We start from the raw sequence: 12,404 nt of genomic DNA, 5'->3' as shown, positions 1-12,404 counted from the left end.
AAGGGAATTTATTAAGTAAAAAGTGTCTCCCTGCAGGGTAAGAGAGAAAATGAAAGAAAAAGAAAAGGGCACACGCTAAAGACAGTAGAAAGCCAGGAGGATAGAGGAAAGTGTAGGACAGACAGAAGAAGAATGGAAAAAGATGGCAGGGAAGCTACAGTAAAACAGTTGAATTCTACCAGGCTAACAGGGGACCAATATCAGAGAAGGATACTTGCAAGCTGACTGATGAACCAATAGCTAGGATGTTCACAGATTGACAAGTGGTTGGGAGGAGGAGAAAATGGCTATACCTGATGGGCAGAGGAGCAGCTTTATACATTACAGTCCCCTATTTCTTTTTTTATAAGAAATTCTTTTGCTCTCCAGTTATTTTTGAAGCCTTCTCTCTCCTTCCTGCCTAAGTGACTGGGGTTAGTTTTGCAGGTGAGATGTAAAAAGTCCATTCTCCTTCCAGACTTCCAAAGGCAGATGATTTTCATGGGCTTCATTTCCTCGATTTGACTGATCCCCTATTTCTACACTAACTGCCTGTCCCAAATTCTGACTTCATTTACCCCTCTAATTCTAGGAAATGCTTCACTGCTGTAGGGAAATGGGGTGATGACTGATCTGGCTTCTTCCAGCTGGAAGGGGGCAGCGTGGGGCAAGCAGTTTGGAGTTCCCTTTTTAGAAATCAGGTCAATTGAGGGGTCCAAGGTAGAAGTATGGTTGGGGAAGAGCAGGTTGTAAAGGCACCTGGGGATGGGTGCTTCTAGGAGAGAAGAACAAAAAGACATGAGTACTGAAATGAGATTGATACAATATAAATGTTGCAGAATCTGAAACATGCCAATGCATATCAAAAAGATGACAGAAGTCAATAATTCCTCACCAGGGGGTGGAAGAACTGAGAAGTTGTTCCCATAACAAGACCTAGCAAAGGCTGGAGAGGACAAGGCCTTTATTTGGGAGCTTTAACATTGTCTAGGTTATCAGGAATGTAAACACAACATTTAGTAGAGATACTAGCAAACATAGATTAGGCCTACCTGTGTCTGTAAGCCTTAAACTGACAAAAAACTTCTGACTCTGGCAGTTTCTCTTGATAGTTATCAGGCACATTTGCCTAATAATCTCTCTTTTGTAGCTTTTATTCTGTATTCTAGTGGGCTAACACAAGTGTATATCTTAAGTTACATTTAAGTAGTATTTCTTTTAAATGCCCAAGATGGGCTATATTTTGGTTTTAACTGTTTTGCTAGGTGTTTAAGATCAAGCTGGTCAAAGTGACCTGTTCCTGTCTGTTAAAGAGTCAATTGAGTTCCCACAGGGGTCACTTATAGAGAACTTAAGAGCAGCTTCTTAGCTCCTCCAGTGCCATTGGTTAGGTAGGGTCTCTTCCATGAGGTGGCTTTCCTTGAAAGCACTAGGGATGTCTCCCTTTTTCCATGACCCTTCTCTGCAGCAGACGCACTGAGTGATTTTTCATCCTCTAGTGGTCTCATCAATCTCCTTGGTCAGGAGGTTGTGTGACCCAGAGTTGCAAAGCTCCTTGGAGAAGTCCTCTTGTTCCCTGGGTTCAGGCTGACTTTGAGGGCAAGACCCAAATATGGACTTTTCTTGACCTCTGTATTTAATCTCAATCTCTAAGTTTGATCTTAACCATCAAGCAAGTTAATTTCACTAGTCATAAATTAAGACTACTGGGCTTTAGCTTTAATGTCTATAACTTTACAGTTATTTACCCCCTTTTATCTAATTGGGGTTTACATTATCTGTCCTATAGGTGACGGCTTACTATTCCAAGTTAATTTATGATGTTCGCTCTTGAAGCAATACTTCTGCAAAATATTGATTAGGCAACAATTAGAGTTTACAAGGAAAATACAAGATGGAATCACCAACTGTAAAACATTCAGTGTGTGCAATAGCTATCTTGAATTTTGGCTGAGTTCCCATTTGAGATACAACAAACATCAAACTTTTGAACACAACTTTAAATGAGTTAAAATCTGGCTTACTTTGGAGCCATTCTGACATGCAACAGAGTTGTGAGGCAGAGCCTTATCTCAGGTAAGGCGAGGCTTTTCCTAAGGCTAATTTTTCCTCTTTTCTATGACCAGCATGACCAAATTCTCAAGTTCAGTGAGGGGCAAAGGAATATTAGAAAATAAAGGTTTATAAACACAGATTTTGAAGATTAAGCTGAGATCAGATGGAACTCTGTTCTCTGATGGAAATGCAGATCTAAAGAGTTATGTCAGTAATGTTTATATATGTATGTGAGCATTAAAGAAAAGCTGAGAGAGCTTTCAACTGTCCTCTCAATAACTTTTAGAAGTACATTTAACAAATTTCACATACACACTATTGATGACAGGTCCTATGATAGAACATTAAATGATAAGTTTACCATTACAGACAAGTTTAATTTGGAGAATAGCAGCTTGATAAATTTTGAGAGGTCACCTTGTTTATTAATGCAGACCCAGAAAGAAAGTCATATTGAAATCTTTCTCCCTACACCAACAACTGATAAGAACACATTTTATTAAGAGACCCAAATATATTTTCTTTATGGGATTCAAGGAGCTACAAGTGAAAGGGAAGTTATACTCCCTGTATGTATAGCATGTCAAAATCCATCCTACTGTCATGTACATCTAAAAAGAACAAATGAAAAAATTTCAAAACAAGCCATGAATACTAGGATTTATATTTACCTACTAATGTTTCAGTATTTTAACTTTCTTAGAAATAATTCAATGTTCAGGAATGCAACGTTGGGTCAATATCTGTAAATTAATAAATATAATCCATCATGTCAATAGACTTAAGGATAAGAATCATGTGGTTATTTCAATTAATGCAGAAAAAACATTCAACAAAATACAACACCCTTCATGCTCAAAACACTAGAAAAAAATAGGAATGATAGGAACATACCTGAACATTGTAAAACATTGTAAAGTCTATTTATGCTAAGCCCATGGACAACATCATTCTTAATGGAGAAAAACTGAAAGCATTCCCTTTAAAAATGGGAACAAGACAGGAATACCCTCTTTCACCACTTCTATTCAACATTGTACTAGAAATACTAGCTAGAGCAATTAGACAGACTAAAGAAATTAAAGGAATACAAATAGGAAAAGTGGAACTTAAGCTGTCACTATTTGCTGATGACATGATTCTCTATTTAGAGGATCCAAAAAACTCCTCCAGAAAACTTCTAGACCTCATCAATGAATTCAGCAAAATAGCAGATTATAAAACCAATATGCATATATCTAAAGCATTTTTATACATAAGCAATGAAACATATGAAAGGGAAATAAGGAAAACAACTCCATTTGCAATAGCCTCAAAGAAAATAAAATACTTGGGAATCAATCTAACCAAACAGGTAAAAGATCTCTACAATGAAAACTACAAAACACTGAAGAAAGACCTTAGAAGATGGAATGATCTCCCATGTTCTTGGATAGGGAGAATTAATATTATCAAAATGGCCATATTTCCTAAGGTGTTATACAGATTTAATGCAAATCCACTTAAAATCCCTATGACATTTCTCATAGAAACAGAAAAGGCAATCATGAAATTCATCTCTGTGTACAAAGACCTGGAATAGTCAAAGCAATCCTCGGCAGAAAGAGTGATGCAGGAGGTATCACTATACCAGACCTTAAACTCTAGTATAGGACAATAGTAACAAAACAGCACGGTACTGGCACCAAAATAGAGAGGTAGATCAATGGTACAGAATAGAAGACATGGAGACATACCCACATAAGTACAGTAACCTCATACCAAAGTTGCCAAAAACTTACAATGGAGAAAAGATAGCCTCTTCAACAAATGATGTTGGGAAAACTGGAAATTTATATGCAGTAAAATGAAATTAAACCCCTATCTCTCACCCTGAACAAAATTCAACTCAAAATGGATCAAGAATCTAGGAATTAGGCCAGAGACCCTTCACCAAATAGAAGATAAAGTAGGCCTGAATCTCCGTCATGTTGGTTTAGGACCAGATTTCCTTAACAAGACCTCCAGAGCACAAGAAATAAAAGCAAGAATCAATAAATGGGATAGATTCAAACTGAAAAGTTTTTCTCACCACAGGAAACAATCAACAAAGTGGAAAGAGAGCCTACAGAGTGGAAAAAATCTTCTGCACACATACTTCAGACAGAGCACTCATCTCTAATGTTTATAAAGAATTTCTAAAAGTTTACACCCAAAATACAAAGAACCCAATCAATAAATAGGCTAAGAGAATGGGCAGACACTTCACAGAAGAAATTATACAGGTGATCAATAAATACATGAAAAACTGCTCATCATTCCTAGAAGTTAGAGAAATGCAAATTAAAACCACCCTAAGATTTCATCTAACTCCAATTAGAATGACTGTTATCAAGAACACAAGCAATAATAAGTGTTGGCGTGGCTGTGGGGAAAAAGGCACACTCACCCATTGCTGGTGGAGTTGCAAATTGGGGCAGCCACTGTGGAAAGCAGTATGGAGACTTCTCAGAAAGCTTGTAATGGACCCACCATTTGACCCAGGTATTTCAGTCCTTGGTTTATACCCAAAGGACTTAAAATAAGCATGCTATAGTGATGCAGCCACATCAATGTTCATAGCAGCTCAATTCACAATAGCTAGATTGTGGAAAAACTAGATGCCCTTCAATTGACAAATGGATAAAGAAACTATGATATACACAATGGAATATTACTCAGCCATGAAGAGAATAAAATTAAGGCATTGGCTGGTAAATGGATGAAGTTGGAAAATACCATGCTACGTGAGATAGGCCAAGGTCAAAAAACCAAAGGTTGAATGTTTTCTCTGATAAGTGCATGACAATATAAAACCATGTGGGGTGGCTGAGGGAAGAGAAGAACGAAGGAACTTTGGAGAGTTTAGAGGAAAAAGGTGCAGGGGTGGGAATAGTAAAACAGTAGAATGAAACAGACAATATTACCCTATATGTATGTTTACATAAATGGTGTGAATATACATTGTGGAAAACAATACAAATGAAAAGTTTTACTCCATTTGTATACAATGAACCAAAATGTGCCTGTAAAAATAAAAAATATTTTAATAAAAAAAGAAATAAGTCATGTTTTATATTAGTCACATGACATGACTTTTTGACTGTACATGAAGAGCACACTCATAAAAACATCTCAAGTATGTTTATTTACTAACTGTTACTCCTAGATTACCCATAAACACCAAGACACCAGAAAAGCATAGTTAGTATTTTAAGTTTTTTTAAAGTCCTTTTATCTTCTTTTCTTCTTCTTTCCACACTCACATGAGTTTCAGGGTTAATTCTCAGATATCTGCCTTCCAGCTAAGACTGGATGAAATTTAAAAACCTCCAAATGACCATGAATTTTTAAAAATTATCATTTTCTTCTTTTATTAGTGCATTGTAGTTATTAAAATAATCTTAAAGTTGTTTAAAATAAATTTTAAGTTAGGCATGCCAATCAAGCAAAATATTAACTTGGGTGTACAAATGAAAAGTCAATTTGAATGTTTTTATGGGTGCCTGAGAGTTATGCATAATGGTGGGCTCATTTTGAGATAATCATACATGCATGGAATAGAATTTGCCCCATTGCAGTCTCAGTACTTCCTCTTTCCCTCCTCTTCTCTCTCCCCTCCATTTACTTTACTGATCTTCCTACTATTTATTGTATTTTTTTTTGTTAATCCAGAGTCTTTGCTTTGTTGTGTGCAAAGTGTGCTACTGCCCCCTGAGCTTCCTGCATTTCTCTTTCTTGAAAAATCAGTGCCTGATCCTTTCCAAAGTAAGGAGAGAAGAAATAAGGCAGAAAATATCTCTTCATCACGGTTCCCCCTCAGTCCCGAGACTGATAGAAAAGGATGTAACCAGACTCAGTTCTTTGAGATATTTTCATGTCAACCAGTAGAATTCTTCAATAGCGTGTGCATCTATTTTTTTCTAATGTCGTCATCAAACAACCACCAAAAGTCATGACCCTTAACTATTGCAATATAATGGCCTCGATTGGGACCACTTCCACAGTGAACCACAACAACAAGGTCGTACATTCTGTCAGGATTGGTTGCATCACCTGAAGTGTTAAACAGAGGAGTTCTAAAGGAAAAACTACGCGGTAAGAAAGTTTTGTGTATCGATGAAGTTGGTCCATATATTTAAATCTCTTCAGGTGAAGAGCTAGAATCATAGGCAGTTTTTTAGCTTTCATCCGTTTATGTGCTTCCTGCTTGCTACCACACTCTTCACGGTAATATTTGTATTCACTGCATAGAGTTTCCGTGTTGCTAAAAAACCTTAAACAGTGATAATTGATGTGTTTTGTTCCACATCAACAGAAAGGTCTAAAAAATCTTCATCTTTGCTGCTTATAGTTTCACAAGTAAGACATCTGGTTTCATTAGTTAATGTTCCCGGAAAAATCTCATGTACCCACGTTGGGTCTGGTGTGCTGTTATTATTTTCACTATCAATATTCCTATTAGGTAAATGACCATTTTGTTTTTCCTGCTTTCTCTCTTCTTGTAAAATATCAGCAATTGTATTTAGTAGGTAATTTAAGAATTCATGGGCATCTTGCTGCATGTAGTTGTCAAAAAGTTCATTTTCTTTCCATAATCTTGTTATGAACTTCTCCGGAGGAATCACTCCAACCTTTTCCTTCTGAGTGGCTATACTATGGAAGAGATCTGCTAAGCACGGAAGAAGGTTCTCCGTCTTCCTAGGCTGATTCTTGTATGCTAGAACTTTTTCCCGAAATGGAGGACAAAAATAAAGTGCTTGAAGAACTCAATTGCAGTAGCAGATATTCCCAAAATTGACTAATCCAAAATAGTGCTCATTAACTGGAAATTCTTCTGGACCAATCTCGTTCTCTAATGCCTAGGCATTGGCGCCCATGGTACACATGGAAGCGAATTTGGAGACTGTCAGATTTCCATCCGCCCAGCGCCATCTTCCACCCAATTACAACGGTGGCAGCGGCAGGGGAGGAGGGCAGACGGCCCCCAGCGCACACCAAAATGCTCGGGCGGACCCCTAGCCGCCGCCTATTGTATTTTTACATTAATGTTTTGTAGGCAAACATGCGAGTGGAGTGCACTGTGGTGTACTGACCTGTGTTCAGAGCATCATTGGGTTATTTTCATTCCATGGTTCCTCCCTCTCCTGTAACTCCTCCCAGCCCCAATTCCCTTCCTCCTCTCCACTGAACTCCCTTTTTCTTTCATGGTGTCCCTCTCTTTTATCCCCCTTCTTTTGCTCTCCGCATATGACAAAAAACACTGGACCCTTGACCTTCTGAGTCTGGCTGCTTTGACTTAGCATGATGTTCTCCAGTTCCAGCTATTTACTGGCAAATGCTGTAAGTTCTTTCTTCTTAATGGTTCAGTAAAACTCCATTGTGAATATATACCACATTTTCTTTATCTGTTGATAGGCACCTGGACTGGTGTCATACCTTGACTGTTGTGAATGGCACTGCTATAAGCATTGAGGTCCCTGGTTCACAGTGGCAGCTGAATTTAGTTCTTTATAGATAAACACGGAGACATGAGATAGCTGGGTCATGGGGTGGTTCCATTGCTAGTCCTTTCAAGATTCTCCAGAGTGTTTTCCAGAATAGTACTACTTCATAATCCACCACATGGTATGATTGTGCATTTTCCCTGCTCATCATCCTCAGTATGTATTAATATTTATATTCTTTTTGTCTTTAATTTTTAATAAATTTAAAATTTTTTTTTATTCTTTTTGATTGCCATTCTAACTGGAGGGAAATGAAATCTCCATGTAGTTTTGATTTGCATTTCTGTGATGGTTAGGAATATTGAACATGTTTTCTTGTATTTATTGGTCATTTGTGTGCTTTTCTTTTGAGAAATGTTTGTTTAGATAGATTTAAAGTATTTTTTTCATTGTGGATGAACACAATACCTTTATTTATTTTTACATGGTGCTGAGGATACAACCCAGTACCTCACACCTGCTAGGCAAATGCTCTGCCTCTGAGCCACAGCCCCATCAATGCAGCCAGTTTTGTTCCTTTTCCTTTTTTCTTTTTCTTTTTTTCCATTGGGACATTTTTAAAGTTTGAAGAACTCAGGTGAGAATCCATGTGGTCTTGAGCATTTCTTTTTTGGTAAACTTTTACTTGCTGCTTCAATCTCACTGCTTGATAGTGGTATAGTTAGGTTTTCTACATCCTCATGGTTCATTTGCAATAGTTTTTATGTGTGTAGAAGTTTCTCAATATCTTGTAGGTTTTCCTGTTTATTGGAGTGTATATTTTCAAAGTAATTTCTAATGGTCCTCTGGATTTCAGAAATGTTTGTTGTGATGTCTTCTCTTTCATCTTTTAGTTTGTTAATTTGGGTTTTCTCTTCATTTAGTTAGGGTTGCTCAATCTTATTTACCTTTTCCAAGATCCAACTCATTAATCTTGTGTAAATATGAGGCTTTTCCCAAACTACCCTCAACCCCTCAGAAAAGCCGCAAAGTATTTTCGTCCCTTATTTTGTCTGCAAAGGCCAGGTGGCCGACCACCCTTCCCCTAGCGGTCAGGCTGACCCAAAATCAAACTTTGCTGATACAAAAGCGAACTTAAGAATAATGACCACCCTCCTCTCGGTGGTCAGAGTGACCCAGAACTTAAGATAACATACTTTGTATGCAATCTTATATGTTAACCAATCAAAAAGAGCACTGTAAAACTGCTTGCCTTTCATTATAAAAATTCTGCTAAACATGGACTCAGGGCCTCTTAGCGTCACCGGTTACCAAGTGTGCAGAGGACGAGGCTCGAACTTGCTAATAAATGACTCTTTGTTGCTTGATTGATCGTATTCTCTGGTGGTCTTTGTGGGGTCTCGAGACACTGAGCACAACATCTTGGGGTGCCCCAAGCCCACTCAGACAACTCATCATAGAGTCATAAGTGACACCTTCGGCCAGTGAGTAAGGCATTGCCACATTTTTTCTTGTCTGGATTGCCTGCAGGTTCTGGTTCTGGGCTGGCAAAGTCCTGGCGGACTCGCTATAGGACCCCAGCAGCGTCTCGGGAGACATCCCCTCGACCCATTGGGGCGACTCTTTGTCGTATCTGGGCAACTTTTGTGTTGTATCTGGGCAGCTTTTGTTTTGTATCTGGGCGACTCTTTGTCGCAATTGGAAATTGTTTTTGTCGACAAAATACCAACTAGCCAATTTTAATTTAGCGCACTGTATGTCTGTCTGTTTGTGTATTGTACTGTACGGTCTTTACTCTTATCTCATATTAAATTCTTCATTATGTTAGTCCGCTACTATTTTCAATGTTTCTCACTCTTAAATTTCTTATCTCCAACCTGGAGGAAAACAGGTCTATAAATCCCCTGACAGAAGGGAAAAATAATAATCAATGGTCAATTTCATTTCATCCTTTTGGAATTATACAGGGAACAGGTTTTTAACCATATAGACAACCGGCGGTGGCTCTCTGCTGTAACACTGTACCCTTGGAGTACCCATGGCAGTAAGGAGTATGATATAGCAGCTCCATTCCTCAGAAATAGTGGGAAATAATGTTTCATGATTTTCTGCATTCAAACCTAACCTGATTTTTCAACCAGGAAAAAAAGGGTTTAAAAGTCCTGGGCAATCACCCCCTTCCCCTGCCTGGCCTTGCTGAAGCCTGCATTGGAATGTAAACTGCAGCAGTCTCAGTGGGAGAGGGGGGATAACCTGAAGAAAAAAAAAAAAGGTGTCCATTTTAAACTCCTGGGCTGCTACACAGAACTAACTCATTTTCTAGAATTCTTGTCTTGTTTTGTTTTTCTTTAATGCTGTATTTTTGAGTTCATAATTTTGATCCTACATACCTAGGTTAATGATTTTTTTGATCAGTTCTAGCTTTTGTGTTATGCCTATGTGTTATTTTTGTGTTATGTGTATGTGTTGTTGCTTAAGGTCATATTGTCTATGTATGTACCTGACAAAATTGACATAGATAATAAGCGTGCATAAAGTTAAAATTTTTAAAATGGATCCAAATACTTTTATTCACTGATTTAAAAGGGTTCAATTTAAATTGGGTAAACTAATAAAAGTAAAATGTCTTTAAAAATAACTCGCAAGTCTCTAGGTGGTCAAACTGATGAAATGTTGATGTTAAACAATGTCTAATATCAATTGTTTCTAGGACTTTTCTTCAACAGGAAAGAGATGGCAAATACTGTTCAGGACACTTGTCTGATACCTTGTTTTTTTCAAAATAAGTAAATTAAATTTAACATGTATAGGACTACTCAAATGTGTTTGTTAGTGACATCTGATTAATTTGCAAAGTTAAAATGCTAATTGTTAAATAACATTAAGTACTCTTAAGTCCTTAAATTCCATGGAGTAACATACTTAAACATTATTGGTGTTTTCATAGTTTGGTAAATTAAAAAGTGTTTAAAATTGCTTTGTGTCATTACTAAAAACAAGGTTATTAAAAGTTATGTCCTAACAGGTAAAACCCCAACCCAAAGGGTGAGCATTACATCTGCTCCCTTACCACTTCCCCCTGCTCCCCCTCCAGTTCTGCAAAGCTCCAAGGAGCTCTTAGATTTGGAGTTAGAGTTACCATCTCCCCTCTCACTGTGTTTCAGTTAGAGTAGTATAAACAACAAAGTATTTTATCTTGTTGAAATAGAGTGATTTATCTAAATTCAGAAATTTCATAAGAGTTGTTTCAGAATGTGAACAAAAAGTGGTCAAGAAATAGGAAAGAGAAAATAAAAGGTTCTGGGTATGGAAATATATTTAGTAAAAGGGAAAAGGAAATGTTTCTGGGTAAGAAAGTGTTTATGTGATGAAATACATGAGGGTCTAAGTAAGTGCTAAGAAAGTCCGTGTAAGTAAAGGGCAAGTTTCAACAAGTTTGTGTGTAACTAAGTTAGGTTGTATGTATATGAGACAATTAAAGCTATTTAAGGTTTTTCCTAAGGTGAAATACTAATGTTCTGATAAAAACCAAAGTTTAATCTATATGGTAAAATGACATAGTAAAATGGCAAGGATTTCTTAGAGACACTAATTTACTCTTAACATTGTATCTGTTAAGTTTTATTCTTTAGAACAATTAATCTTTTTTTTTTACAATTAATCTTTAAAATTGGGTTTTATACAATTATGGTTAAACAGCTGTTAAAGTATTGTACTACATTAGAGTCTAAATTTTTTTTCAAAACTAAATTTGGTTAATATAAAGGTATCAAGGTAATAGTAAAATGGTCATGCTTTATATATTAAATGTGTTCATGTTTTCCAGATCTTTAAAGCAGGAAATTTATCAAGCTGCTATTCTTCAGAATAAACTTGTCTGTAATGGTAATTTTAAACTTAAGGAGTACATTTTATTGGGGATTTATTTCTATCATTTAATGTTCTATCATGGGACCTACTATCAATGGGGTATGTGTAAAATTTGTTGCTTTTTACACTGAGATAAAGAATTTTAAATGTAAATGTATTTCTAAGAGTTAGTGACAGCCTGATTTGTTTAAAGGTTCATATCATAGAAGGTGAAATCATTTTGCTACACAAAAGAAAAGTTAAAAAACTCTCTCAGCCTTTCTTTGATTGATTCCTGTTTTGGATAATGTTAGACTGTGTTAACTAATGTTCATATGGACTCAGGAATCAATATATGTAAACTTCTTAAAATGACACTTAAGAAAGAGTGTAATGTGCAATAGGCAAAAATGGGACAACAGTGACTGAGATTGGGGTCTCTGACCTCATGACTGTAGCATGCCTGGTGCCTGGTAGTGTTCCTGTGTAGGAGCACAAGATGCCTAACTGCTGTGGCAGTATCCTCCCTGGGGAGGCTCTGTACAGGAGTCCTATCAGCTCTTCCATTGATCTGCTCTTGGGCAGAAAGAAATTGTTTTCCTAGATAACCAGTGTTTCATCAGCTCCCTTCTCTAGTTCCTGCCCACCTTACAGTAACTTTGTACAGTGGACTTCTTTGAGAGCAACATAGAGCACCTAACATTGCACTTTGCAGTTGTGGGAAAAAAAGTTACATAGGTGTTCTAGTCTCTGTAGCTCTCCTGAAAACAAAGAATAATGCTCACATGGTCTTTAACCTACTAATAAGACATGTATGAAGATTGCTAACATAACCCTTTAGATCTGCATTTCCATCAGAGAAAAGAGCTCCATCTGATCTCAGCTTAATTTTCAAAATCTGTGTTTATGAACCTTTATTTTCTAATACTCCTTTGCCCCTCACTGAACTTGAAATTTGGTCATGCTGATCATGGCAAAAGGGGTAAAAATTAGCTTCCGGATTAGAACATTTTACTTAAGATTTGTGAAGAGCCCCATCTTACCTGAGATAAGGCT

General features: G+C 37.0%; 1 pseudogene; it reads right to left on the bottom strand.

Moving 5' to 3' along the window:
- Nucleotides 1-5,871: 5,871 nt before the first annotated feature.
- LOC124985440 (ubiquitin carboxyl-terminal hydrolase 12-like) lies at nt 5,872-6,959 on the bottom strand (annotated as a pseudogene).
- Between the last annotated feature and the right edge of the window lie 5,445 nt (nt 6,960-12,404).

The sequence above is a fragment of the Sciurus carolinensis genome, chromosome 5 (assembly GCF_902686445.1).
Source record: "Sciurus carolinensis chromosome 5, mSciCar1.2, whole genome shotgun sequence".
Taxonomy (NCBI): domain Eukaryota; kingdom Metazoa; phylum Chordata; class Mammalia; order Rodentia; family Sciuridae; genus Sciurus; species Sciurus carolinensis.
This window is presented reverse-complemented; position numbering and strand designations above follow the sequence as displayed.